Here is a 13,838-nt window from a genome sequence, read left to right on the forward strand (position 1 = left end):
ATAACCTGAATTCAGTCGCTTATAAGCCTATCCATATGTTGACTAAAAGATGACTATTGTAGATATCTTTCAGTCGTCTTTATAGCTTCTTTTAGACATCTTTTTAGTCATTTCTAATGTTTTTTTTACGTCTTAATTATAGGTTATTCTTATAGGTTATATTTCATATTTTGTATCTCTTATTGGGATTATACCAGAAATTAAATTGATAAGAAAAATATACTTTATATTTCATATTTAGTAGTATCTGTTATTCTTTGTAGTCTTTATATATTACATGTTATGAAAACTTGAATACGAGTTATAGTTAAGAGCATGCCACGGAGCGGCAAACAAAGAAACACGTATATTATAAAATAGATCTTTTTTGTCTTGTCGAAAAGATGACTAAAAAAATGATCAAAAAGACATCTTTTCGTCGACTAAAATTAATTATGACTTTTAGAAGACATCTTTTAGACATCGTTCAAAAGATGACTTTTTTGTGGGCAGAAAGATATCCTTTTAGCTTTGTCAGAAAGATAACTTTCAAAAAAAGACATCCTCTCGTCATCTTTTAGTATTATATGCTATCTGAGCTTTACCGCGTTGACATATGTGTGCGCCACTGAACACTGAACACTGAACAGACGACACACATTATAAAATTTAGCGCATACAGCGCCACCGTTTACGTAGAATGTTTCTGCAACATTGCTGGATCATTTCGATGAAATATTGCAATTGTATGTCTCTGTAATATCCATGTAATATTACATTGAAACTTCCAATGTTGCAATGTTACTACAATATAACTGAAAGTTTCGGTGCTGTATGGGGAGTTAGCAGTCTAGTTATACAGGGTGTCCCCGAATTGACGGATAACTCTCGTGGGTAGATAGAGCGTGTTAAACTGAAGAAAAAAATCTTATATCATTTTGCTAAATTCACAATAATTAATGAGATATAAATTAATAAAGATCGGCCAATCCGTGCCAGTATAAGCGCACGGCGCGAAGAAACCTTCCAGTTGTTACTTGATACTAGACGCGCGGCAAGACATAAACGCAGAACGCACTGTACGTATCTCTTTCAGTATAATGTCAATTATTATCCGAGCGACCTCCACAGTACACGTTGAGTCAACAAATTATTATCAACTGTCACAAAATATTGTTAAAGAGTGAGTGACCGCCCAACAATTATTGAATAGTGATTATTAAGTCAGATTTTACTTTCTTTTAAACATCACCAATTTTAGAGATTTCAACGATCATTGTTCACATACAATATTACCAGGTCAGTGACTTCTTTGTAATGTTGACTCCGTCATCTGTTAAATCATAATTAAACACCCATCGGAGACGGTCCATAATAGTTAAGTCGATAGCTTAATTACACTTTTATGTATAATTTATTATTTATATTTCTTGGTTCACTTAATTTTTAGAATTATAGTTTAATTATTGCGCTGAGGAAGACTCAAATTAGAGTTCGAAACGTCCGCATTCAATGTAGTTAATTGTATTTTTAATTTTTTTTAACATTTATCGTTTTTTAATATCATCGATTAACTTTGCGTTATTGCGATATATAATTTGGTTATTAGTAATTTATTACTTGAGCGTATTGCGTATATGTATGATTAAGTCCTAAATTTTCTAATATTATTTATAATATACCTTACTTTGTTATTTATTATATCATTCGTTAATTGTTACCTATTCCGTTTGTCATGACACATTTTTGCTCTCTATTGCCGATATAATTTATTGTTCTTAGTTTATATTTAGGAAAGCACTGATTTTATTTATTTATTCAATTAGTAAAATTAATTAATATTGATGCAAAAGATAGTAGTGCAGACAAATTATTCGATGCGTTTCAATTAGAAATGATAAAACTTCAAATTCCATTTAATAATATTATTGCTCTGTCATGCGACAATACGCCTGTCATGACAGGAAAATATTTATCTTTCAAAATAAAACTTGAATTAAAATGCAATAATATATTAACATTTGCATGTCCTTGCCATTCCTCCGCAGTGGCTGCGCACGCGGCATGCGCCAAAATATCTGATTTTCGTGAAGAATTTTTGAGAAAAGTTTCATTAATAGTAGTCCAAAACGTTCAGCTATCTTTAATGAATTTTCTCAATGTTTCCAAAATACAAATCACAAAATTTTGAAATTATGCGAGACTCGGTAGCTTTCGCGTTACTTGTGTATAGATAGACTTCTTGAGTTATGGGATTCGATAAAACATTTTCTAAATGAAATGGTCGTGAGCGAAAAAACACAATCCGGGGAACATTTATTGTCTTTAATAGAAAATGTAGACTTAAAAGCATATTATTTATTTTTAAAATACGTTCTAAATTTCTTTAACTTTTTTAATGCTTTCTTTCAAGCTTATGAAACAAGGATTCATTTGTTATATTCCAAATCTGTTAATTTTCTTATACAAATATGTCAAAACTTTTTAAAACCAGAGTTATTAAAAGATGTGCTTACAAATATTTCATTTAATGAAAAAGAGAATCATAAATCTCTCGATAATATATCTTTGGGATCAAAATGCGACGAATATCTTTCTAAGTTAATAAAAAAAGGACACGGCCCTCTCGCGTACTCTATATAATATCTTTATGTGGATACACTCTGTTGTGCCTCCAGGAGGGGGCACAGGATTTTTCGGGATCCGTTCAGGGAAGGCCGGGGATACGGCGGGCAGTGGCCCTTTTTATTTTAATATTTTTAATTGCTTCGTTTTATTATAATAAATAACAGGTTAAAAGAAATCAATGGTTTGGTATTTTGTCACTGCTCCCAGCGTACGTATTTACACTCGTGTGTATTATCGGTTAAAGGGAGAGAGCGATATCTCTCGTATACTCTGTCGTACAGGTAGTCTGATACGCGTCGGCTTATCTCAGGCGCGCGTATATCTCTTAGTTATTCGTGTATCTCGTTCTATTTAATAACTGTCCGTGACGATTATTCCTCGTTAGGATCTAATCAACGACTGCCCGTCGCTTCATCGCGGCGGGTGCTGAGCTTCCCTCCGAACTGCATGGTTTTTCGGAGGGGGTCCCTTAGCAACATGATCAAATATGGTTATGTTGCTGAATTCGCGTTTTAGTGCAGGCGAGGAAGTTCAAAGTCGAATTTCCTCGCTTGTACTTTTAACAATTCGGCGACACCTTTCCGGTTTCGTGTTCGCGCTCGGTCTCGGGCGCGCGTGGCTCGCTGCGTCAGCGGCTCGCGCGATTATCGCTTCGCTCGCGATGCATTTCTGCATCAATATAATTATATGTATATATATATATATATTCATTAAATCTGTAGCCTTTTCTGGGGCTATAACAACTCGTAGCCTTACTAATGAAGGGAAAAGTGGGGGACTGGCAGTCCATATTTCTATGGTCAAAGGCTTAATCGTTGATTAAAGGATTGCCAACTTGAAAACATAATTCAGTGTGTACACGACAAAATACGTAACGGAAGATTAGAGTTAGAGTGATATCACCACAGACTTCTATATAATACTAGACTGCTAACTCCCTAGATTTTGCTTATATAAAGTGTCCTTGAATTTTATGTACTAAGGGCGCGTTCGGGGAGATACTATTAGCGCTAACAGTGTCGTTCTGTCTTTGTTACTCATTAAAAATTGAACAAAGATAGAACGATGCTGTTAGCGCTAATAGCGTCTCCCCGAACACGCCCTAAGGTGACCCTTTCTGCGCATGCGCTGACATGTGCCCACGCCATTATGATCAATACATATATCAGTTCTAACCTGCTTTCGGTCTCTAATTCTTGTCAGAACACATGTCGTGTTAGTAAAAAAAGTAAGAAATATAAATATTAAATTATGGGATACAAATGTGCAGTTATTTTATATCTTTTATATAAGTTTGTCTATCATACTTAGTATGTATATACATGCGTGCAACACGCGCCTTCACAGCGCATGCGCAGAAAGGGATGCCATACATACTTGTTTGTACATAAAATTAGAGCTGCCCATAGACTTACTAGAATAGACTGCTCATGAAAGGGGTATCCATCACTGAGAAAAGAACAATTGTCGTTAATATGAGTTTCTATCTCTTTCTAACGCAGAGTAGTGGGAGAAGTATAGCGACCAATAACCGGTGTCAGAGCGTGTTGTCATAGTATACGTGTTGTTGATGTGAGTGCGTTCCATGCATCGCGCATGCTTTGCTACGTAAGTCGCCCACTAGAAAGAGATAAAGACTCATATTAACGACAGTTATCCTTTTTTCAGTGATGGATACCCCTATTACCGTTTTTCCATCTCATAAGCAGTCTATTCTAGTAAGTCTATAGAGCTGCCTTATACATAAGGAGTTAGCAGTCTATATAGGGTGCGTTCCATATAAACGCTCACGCGCTGTAAGCGCTCACGCTTATAAGCGCTATTTTCAATCGTTCCGTTTGCTGCTTAAGCGCTTAAAATTGCAAACGGAAAGTTGTTCCTTTTGCGTGCATGAGCATCGTGAGCATGTCAAAATGGCGGGAAAACAGATTGTTCTTTTGTGTTCACTAATTGTAATAATGTTCGAAATATTGTTTGATGACGATGGAGATTCTTTAAAATTTAATACAGAAGTAGAAAACATTTTTTTAATTCTTAATAAGAATTGCGAGAAAACTGCAATATTACGCCTAAAGAATTATGTAGAAAAGATTTTACCATCATATACCGATGTACAATTTAAATCACATTTCAATTATTAATCATATATTAATCACATTACAATTTAAATCCATTTTTCTATTCATCATGCGATACCACGGATGCGTTCCATATAAACACTCACGCGCTGTAAGCGCTCACGCTGCCCTACCTCGATGAAATAAGCATTTGTGAGCACGAGTTATGACGTCACAGTGACGTCATTAATGCGTTTATAAGCGCTTATAACTCCAAATGGAACAGCGTAAGCAATGCTTATAAGCGCTTTAAGCGTGTAAGCGTCCAAAAGGAACGCACTCATAGAAGTCTGTGGATATCACAGACATCTATATAATACTAGACCGCTAAGCTCCTTATATAGTTACTAGATTCTGTGGACCTGAAATCTATGTACTTTTATACACATAGGCGGACATAATAACTGAATGGAATGCTGGATTGGTAAAATTTCATGTCCTCCACCTATGTGTACAGTGATCATATAAACGACGGCACATACTAATATAAATAAATCAATAAAAATATTAATTAGCAATTATTATTAGCTCTTAACATTAATTATTAAATATTAATAATCAGTTTTGCAAGAGACCGAACAGTTAAGATTAGATTAGGTTGCATTTCAATCGGTTATTATGTACATACAAATTGTACATTATATACCGAACCGTCTAGGGAATAAAGGTTAACGGTCTAGTAGGGTGGGAGTCTATTGAGCACGTCGCCAATTGGCCAGTTTAAAATGAGGCTCTCTGATTGGTTAATCGTTGCTGATGACCCTAGGCATCGGTCGATATAAGTGGCTGTGGTCAATCGTGACGTGGTCAAACGGGACGCTCCCGTCTAGTATTATATAGATATCTGTGAGCAAAGAGTAAAAAGAAACAGGAGGGAATGTATCGGTGGTGGGGGCTAGCCAAATCGCTGACGGAAGCCGCCATCTTGAGTGTCCACTTTTTGCTTATTAGCATCGTCTGCTGCTGTTGTCAGAGAAACACATGCGCGTATTATTTTGCACAATTATTAATTCTAAAAAAAAAATGAAATAAAATTATGATGGATTGTCAGGCCTGTGGCATAACAACAACAGCGCGAAATTATGGGATAACATTTCATCGGTTAATAATTGTTATCAATATAATAACAAGAATTTAATGTTTTGAAGGTTATGTTTTATTTAGATATACTATTTAAAGGACAGTAAACAATATGTTAACATTTCAATATTATTAATATATATTATTTTATTTGTTGCATATTAAAATTATATATTTCAATTTAATCTTATTGAGTTGATTTTATTAAAAATATTAAGTTTTATTAAAATTATTCCATATTTATATTTAAAACTTTGTTCTTCCAGCATCTCCGAAAAGCCATTCAATTTTGGCGCCCATAAGCAGCCATTTTGAGTGTCCACTTTTATGCCGGTATATATAGGCATTTTTGTCCGTTTAGCTCGAACCATATGCTACCTTCTGTTTCTTTTTACTCTTTGTCTGTGACATAGATATCGGAAGATAGGGATGGAGCATGAACCCAGTATGTAGACAAGGGGGGTGAAGCCACTGAGGGAGGGGCGACGAGGTAAACTGTGAGCACTTTCTATTGGATGGAATGATGCGCGTGCGTAATGGCGTTTAATACGAAATAGAATTCCTGCCCACCGGACGCGGAAATGCTGGCCGCGCGACAAGTATTTCCGCGTCCAGTGGGCAGGAGCTCATATTCTAATATCTCTGATTGCTAGCATTACACAGCTATATATGTTTAATAAAAACAGTCATCGAATTTATTATATTTTACATTAAAATGTTCTTTTTTAATAATAAATAATACCATGATAAAAGGGTCACTAATAATAATAATTTGATTTCTGTAAAAAATATTAGACAAAGAGCATTAATACAACCATCAAAAGACGTTATTACAATTTGTAATAAATGCGAAAGAATTATAAGACATGCAATTCATGTATGTAAACACAAATGGATTTATAACTAAAAAATTTTATGAAACATATATTACTAATGATGTGTTGAAATCGTTCCTTGATACTAATTTATTTTATTCATTACGAGAGCATACATTTGATCAATCTCCTTTAGAAAATCATATTGTACATTTAATTCGGGCCATTGCTCAAAACTATATCAAAATCAGATTACATTATATAACATTAAATTCTATAGATAAATCTAAAAGCAAACGTCATTTATTTAATAAAATTGTATTATTTAATTGTTAATTGTATTGTTATGTAAAAAGCATAGACATATACAAATGTCTATGGTAAAAAGCGTTTGATCTATACTATTTACTTTAATGAAGTTGTCTGTAAGATTTATTATAAATTTAACGAGCTTTATCTAACATATATAATTATAACTAATATATTTTTTAACTTTGCAGTATATTTATGTTCTTAAAGAATAAGTATTATTATATTTATATCTATATCTTATGACTATGTTCCTAAAGAAGTGTATCTTATATATGACTATGTATTTTGCCAATAAGTATAAACAAGCTTGTAATAATATTTATACTATCTTTTATAATAAAGTGTATATGTATAAAGTCTCCATTAAGAATATATCAATTGCAATTATTTGAATTTGAATAAAAGTTTGCAATAAAATTTAAAATAATTATTATTAGTGACCCTTTTATCATGGTATTATTTATTATTAAAAAAAGACATTTTAACGTAAAATATAATAAATTCGATGACTGTTTTTATTAAACATATATAGATGTGTAATACTAGCAATCAGAGATATTAGAATATGAGCTCCTGCCCACTGGACGCGGAAATACTTGCCGCGCGGCAAAAATAAGGTGATAGCCAATAAATTCATCAGTTATAATAAATTAATTGACTGAGAATACCGCGTTCTCTTTTGTCGTACGGCCAGCATTTCCGCGTCCGGTGGGCAGGAGTTCTATTTCGTATTAAACGCCATTACGCACGCGCATCATTCCATCCAATAGAAAGTGCTCACAGTTTACCTCGTCGCCCTCCCCGAAAAGGCTTCACCCCCGCGAACTCACGCTCCATCTCTATCTTCCGATATCTATGATCTGTCTGAGCGATATTGCCAGAAATACAATTGGTCACACTGAATTATGTTCTCAAGTTGGCAACTCTTTAATCAACGATTAAGCTAATCGGAGTTTGGTGCAAGTGGCCCTAATTCTCGCATATGTATGCCTGCGTGCTCACGCGCACACGTATGTGTGTGTGTGTGTGTGTATAGTACAATAGTTTACACACGTACATAATTGGTTACCTTATATATAATAGTATATAATTATCAAAGATAAAATTACCTAAAAAATGTGCTAAAAAAATTAAAAAATGATATTAGAACCATATGATGATCATATATGGTTATCAAGGAAATAATGAATATTAATAATATATACAAAATGTTTAGTTTTCTTTAAAAGGATGATTTTTATTATTATAAGATTTCTATGTATCATTCAAAAGATTGGTATGTAGAAAAGTTGATTTTTATTATTATCAGATTTGTGCAATTCAAAAGAATGATATATAGAATTCAAAAGATTTATATGTACAATTTAAAAGCAAAGAATAATTTTCATAATATGATAATTTCTGATAGTAGATATTACATGCCGAGTGGACTGTTTTACATATTTTTTACCAATAAAAAAAATAACAGGATTTTTGTTTTATTTACCAAAAAACTGTAAGTTTAGCTGATCATTTGGCACATGTATCAAGGTTACATTCTTTTCTGCCACTTTATGATAAAAGTTACTGCTAGTGCAGAAAGGACAACATTATATGTTTATATCAGTAAAAATAAAATTTTTCTTTAGATTGTAAATGATTTCTACAAAAAATAGTTAAGATAAATATTAATTATTTAAAACTAAATTAATATCTATTGTTTCGAAACAAGAATAAATTTATAAAAACATTTATCAATAAATTTCCAAAATAATAAATTTAAATTTTCGGCCAGCTTTATTACATATGACAAATTGGATCACCAATTAGCAATTGATAACCCGGTCTTAATTCTTACTAGAGAACTATAGGCTGGTATTCATAGTCCGTTCTTATATATAAGATCATCTTAAGACATGTTTTTAATTAACTTAAGACTACGTTCAGCCAATCAGATAGCCGAATAGAATTTTAAAACTTTACTTAAGACGAGCTTGAATATAAGAATGGACTATGAATACCGGCCTAGGCCTCAGGTGTAGTCTCTATCTAAACCGGGCGTGTGCTTGGCTATCGCGATGCTCAGTCCATTCTATATGTCGATGAAATCAATCAATCACGATAAAGATCTTAAGCAGTCATTTTGAAACATAAGCAACGCTGAAAATTTCGTATGGTTGAAATTGTTATATTTTAAGGGCCGCCGCACACACTTTTACATAACGCATAATGCATATACATAAGGAATTCGATTGGTTAAATTCCTTATGCATGTGTTTATAGACCAATCAGTTTCCTTATGTATATGCATTATGCGTTATGTAAAATTGTGTGCGGCGGCCCTAAATCTTAAGTTTTTTTGTGTGCTCTCGACTTTATTCCTTTACTCTTAATCCACTACTTTTACTGCCATTGTAAACGACATCATACATATGCTGCTTGTTACTATTAATCATATTGTATTATGACTAAACATATATTTTGTTGTTAATCACAATCATGTTTAAAATTTGTAAATATTTATAATAAAATGGCACATACACATTAATTTATAAGTAATATATCACAATTAATTTACAAGTATTTTTATAATCATATAGTTATAATTATATTCACATTTATACCTTTAATTAATGTTGGATGAAGAATGAAAACTTTCTTCCAAAGGTCTTTTACATATTTCATTCCAAAAATGATTTCCAGTTGTCAATAAAACTTGCTATATACAAATAATAACAATGTAATGTTAATAAAATTACAAATTCATGTAACAAAAAATAATAACCTATCAATTTTTAATTTGTATTAATATATAAACATTGTCTGAAATTGATTCCGTTGTCCATTTATATCCAAATGGTTTTTGATAGATGACATCTGAAATAGATTTATTTTGCGACCATAAAGCTATCAACGAAGATTCATCTGGAAATATATATGTTCCTGTACCATTCATTGCTCCGTTTTTATCAACGTTACCTTTATATTGTGCATTATTGTTGTAGCTTTAAAAAATGAATATAAAAATGCTGTTAAAATTATTAAATACAACTTTATGATATCACTTATATTATATGTAATTTTTTAATTACCTAATGTGAAATTTACCAGCAAACTTATCGTCATACCATGTGCCATTATATACATCAAAGTTATCAGTTACGTATACTCCTTGATCTATAAATTCCGATAATGAATACAAATATTGACAAATACGTACATAATTGTTTACTGCAGACATATATATATATATATATATATGTATATGTTGATAACTATTAAATATTATATAAGAATGTTATAACCTTGTTTAACAAAAGTACATCTGTCAAAATCTACTTGATAATTTCCTTCGTAAATATCTCCATTTTCAAAAGTAAATTTTGCAATACCGATTCTTACGTTCGAATCAGTCACTTTAGAAGCTTCATTTGAATGTTTCATATTCTAAGGATTTTTTCTTCTTTATTTTTTTATTCGATATAAATTTTTTTTTGTATATATGCCCATATATGAAAACTGTGCATATATATCATATATGAAAATATTTTACTATGAGTGCGTTCCATATGAACGTTCACGCGCTGTAAGCGCTCACGCTTATAAGCGCTATTTTCAATCGTTCCGTTTGCTGCTTAAGCGCTTAAAATTGCAAACAGAAAGTTATTCCTTTTGGGTGCATGAGCATCGTGAGCATGTCAAAATGGCGGAAAAACAGATTGTTCTTTTGTGTTCACTAATTGTAATAATGTTCGAAATATTGTTTGATGACGATGGAGATTCTTTAAAATTTAATACAGAAGTAGAAAACATTTTTTTAATTCTTAATAAGAATTGCGAGAAAACTGCAATATTACGCTTAAAGAATTACGTAGAAAAGATTTTACCATTATATACCGATGTACAATTTAAATCACATTTCAGTTATTAATCATATATTAATCACATTACAATTTAAATCCATTTTTCTATTCATCATGCGATACCACGGGTGCGTTCCATATAAACGCTCACGCTTTTGTTGCTCTACCTCGATGAAATAAGCATTTGTGAGCACAAGTTATGACGTCACAGTGACGTCATTAATGCGTTTATAAGTGCTTATAATTCCAAATGGAATAGCGTAAGCAATGCTTATAAGCGCTTTAAGCGTGTAAGCGTCCAAAAAGAACGCCCATACCCATAAATTTAGTACTATCATACTTACTTCTTTTATCTTTAAAAGTTCACTATACGAAAATTATTGCAAGAAATATAAAGCTTTTACACATTGCGAAATAGAAAACAGTGAAATTTAATTTTTTGGTAATGTTAATTTATTCATGCATGAGAAATTATGTAATAGTCAAAGAATTACATAATTTTTAAGAATTATCAACTTACATATTTTGATTTAACTAATTCTTGTAAAGAAACTATGTGTTTAAGAAATATGTAAAATAGAAAAAAAGATCAATTATAATTATATATCAAGAGAAGCAAAATAATATAAAATTTTTCAACAAAATATTTTCCTAAATTTTTATCATACATTGCACACATCAGAAAGTAGAATAAGTATATATATATATATGATGTAACGAAGCGTCCTCCGTTACTAAAATTCCCGACAACACGACTGTCGGAAGACCGCGGTTCGGTGAACACCGACCGGACCAAAGCGGCGGCGCCGTGTGCCCCTTTTAATGCACCAAGAACCGTGAGACTCCCGAAAAAGCAATCGCGACGCGCCCGAGACTAAGTCCCGCTCGGGTACCGACCGACCGAACCCGAGAACACCTGAGCGCAAGACGAGATTTCGAGACCCGCCGAGGAGCCAAGCTCCAGCGACCGAGAACGGAGACACCCGACCGAGACACCCGCGACACGCAAACTAGATAACGGTAGAAGTCTCAGAGGAAGGGGAACTCCCACAATATAAAACCCGCACAGCCTCCACGATCCAGACCAGATCTCCGAATCCAGTTCTCCAAGACAGGCTACGTCTTAGAGAACCTTCCCGATCACACGTTCCACAAATTCCAAAAAACGCTACTCGAGACTCACGATCCTCAGCCTGAGCGACTGCGGTGGAGCGTACTCCGCCACCATCGAGGGTTCTCGATCGCCCAAGGCTATCCTGACCAGAACGCGAGTCCACCGGAGAAAAGAGTGCTCTTCTCCCACCGAGAGTTCTCGGTGATTCGTCAACTAACCCCCGCATCTTCCAGAATACCGGACCAGCGGTCAAGGGGTAAAGACTGAGCTGCCTCTGACGAGAGTTCTCGTCATCCGGTACCAAACCCATTCTCCGGAAACTCCTTCTTACCCACAATCCGCCGAATCTTGACCGAATCAAGACATGAAAAACCATGGCCGAATAAACGGCAAAAACCGGCACGCGCGATACCACAAGCCATAAAAACCGGCACGCGTGATAAAGCGAACGACAAAAACACGACGGCGCCCGAGCGACCATAGTAAAAACCTGACCACCAAAAAAAACCGCCACGCGCCGCGCCGCTAAAAATAGCGCACGCTGTCGTACGCGCCCGTGCTCCGAGCGACACTTACCACCACTCTTATTATCACCCCATCACACTGTAAATAGCGTTCATCCCATTTATACACCGACGCACAAACTCACACACACCTTTGTACATACACATCCAAGCACACAATAAACGACTCTACCTTACAGTATAACAAAATCTCGTCGTGTCTCTTTTCCCCCTCGAACTACGAACCCTGATCCCAGCGAACTATCCGGCCAAACCTCAGATTAAAGGAGGGGGGCCGTTACAATATATATATATATAAGCCCCGTAAGGGCTCCTGTCAAACAGGACGTGATGACGTTTCCCAAAAAAAAAAATGATATGCTAACTAATCAGGGTACGTATTATGAAACTTTTCGGAAACGTTTCCGTTCGGAATAATTTTTTTTTTCCCTAGAAACCATTGGTTTCTTTAACTCTTTATTCCGATCGAAATCATCTTTCTGCTTGCTCGTGAGGTGTCGATAACTTTCCGATCGTTTCGGATTCAATTCAAAAGTGTCTATAAAGCAAGACATCTATAGAGAAAAAAGAAAAATTATTCCGATCGGAAATGTTTCCGAAGTTTCATAATAGGTACCCAGTTTCCGCAAATACTTTTGTATGCGCTTATTTATATGTACTCAGTTATACTTTTTTTAACGTTAATATCATCATTGTCTTGCATTTTTTGTTCTCTGTTGCATCGCTGTTTTCCAAAGCGAAACCATTCAGCAGCGATATCATCAAGTTCTTTCTCAGTTAAAGTCGCATACAACTCTAAAATAATTTCTAAAACAAAAAATTACTACATTATAGATATTTTTTATAGAATTTAATTGAACATATATATGTGTATATTACATATTTATTTTTATATTTATACAAACCTTTCATGACAGCAATAATACGTAGTTTGTATATAGCAAAGTTTTGACGCCGTCCTTTCCATGAACATTGAAGACTGCATTCATTAGAAAATATTCGTGCTAAAACGTTTTGAATATTTCCTTTAGGCGTATGACCGCCTACCTTGTGTATAAAAACTTTCTAGAAATTTATAAATTTATGATTAATATTAAAAAACATAATAAAAAAATGTACCTTTATTTTATACTTATTTACACTTTTTACTTACATATTCTTGAAGAAAATCTTCTTGTAATTGAGTTTCCATATCTTTGATGTCGTTAATCGATTTTAATGGTAAATATTTATTTATTCGTTCTGTTGAATAATTTATTTTTAGTGTAGGCGTATCTCTATCAATACATTGCATAACATCTTTCATTTGCACTTGCAATTTAACAACCATTCTTATTAAAATATTAATATTTCCTAAAACAAACATATAATAAATATAATAATACAAATCAAAATAAATAAAATAATACAAATCTGGTTTTTATAAG

This window comes from Anoplolepis gracilipes, chromosome 7 (genome assembly GCF_047496725.1).
Source record: "Anoplolepis gracilipes chromosome 7, ASM4749672v1, whole genome shotgun sequence".
NCBI lineage: Eukaryota > Metazoa > Arthropoda > Insecta > Hymenoptera > Formicidae > Anoplolepis > Anoplolepis gracilipes.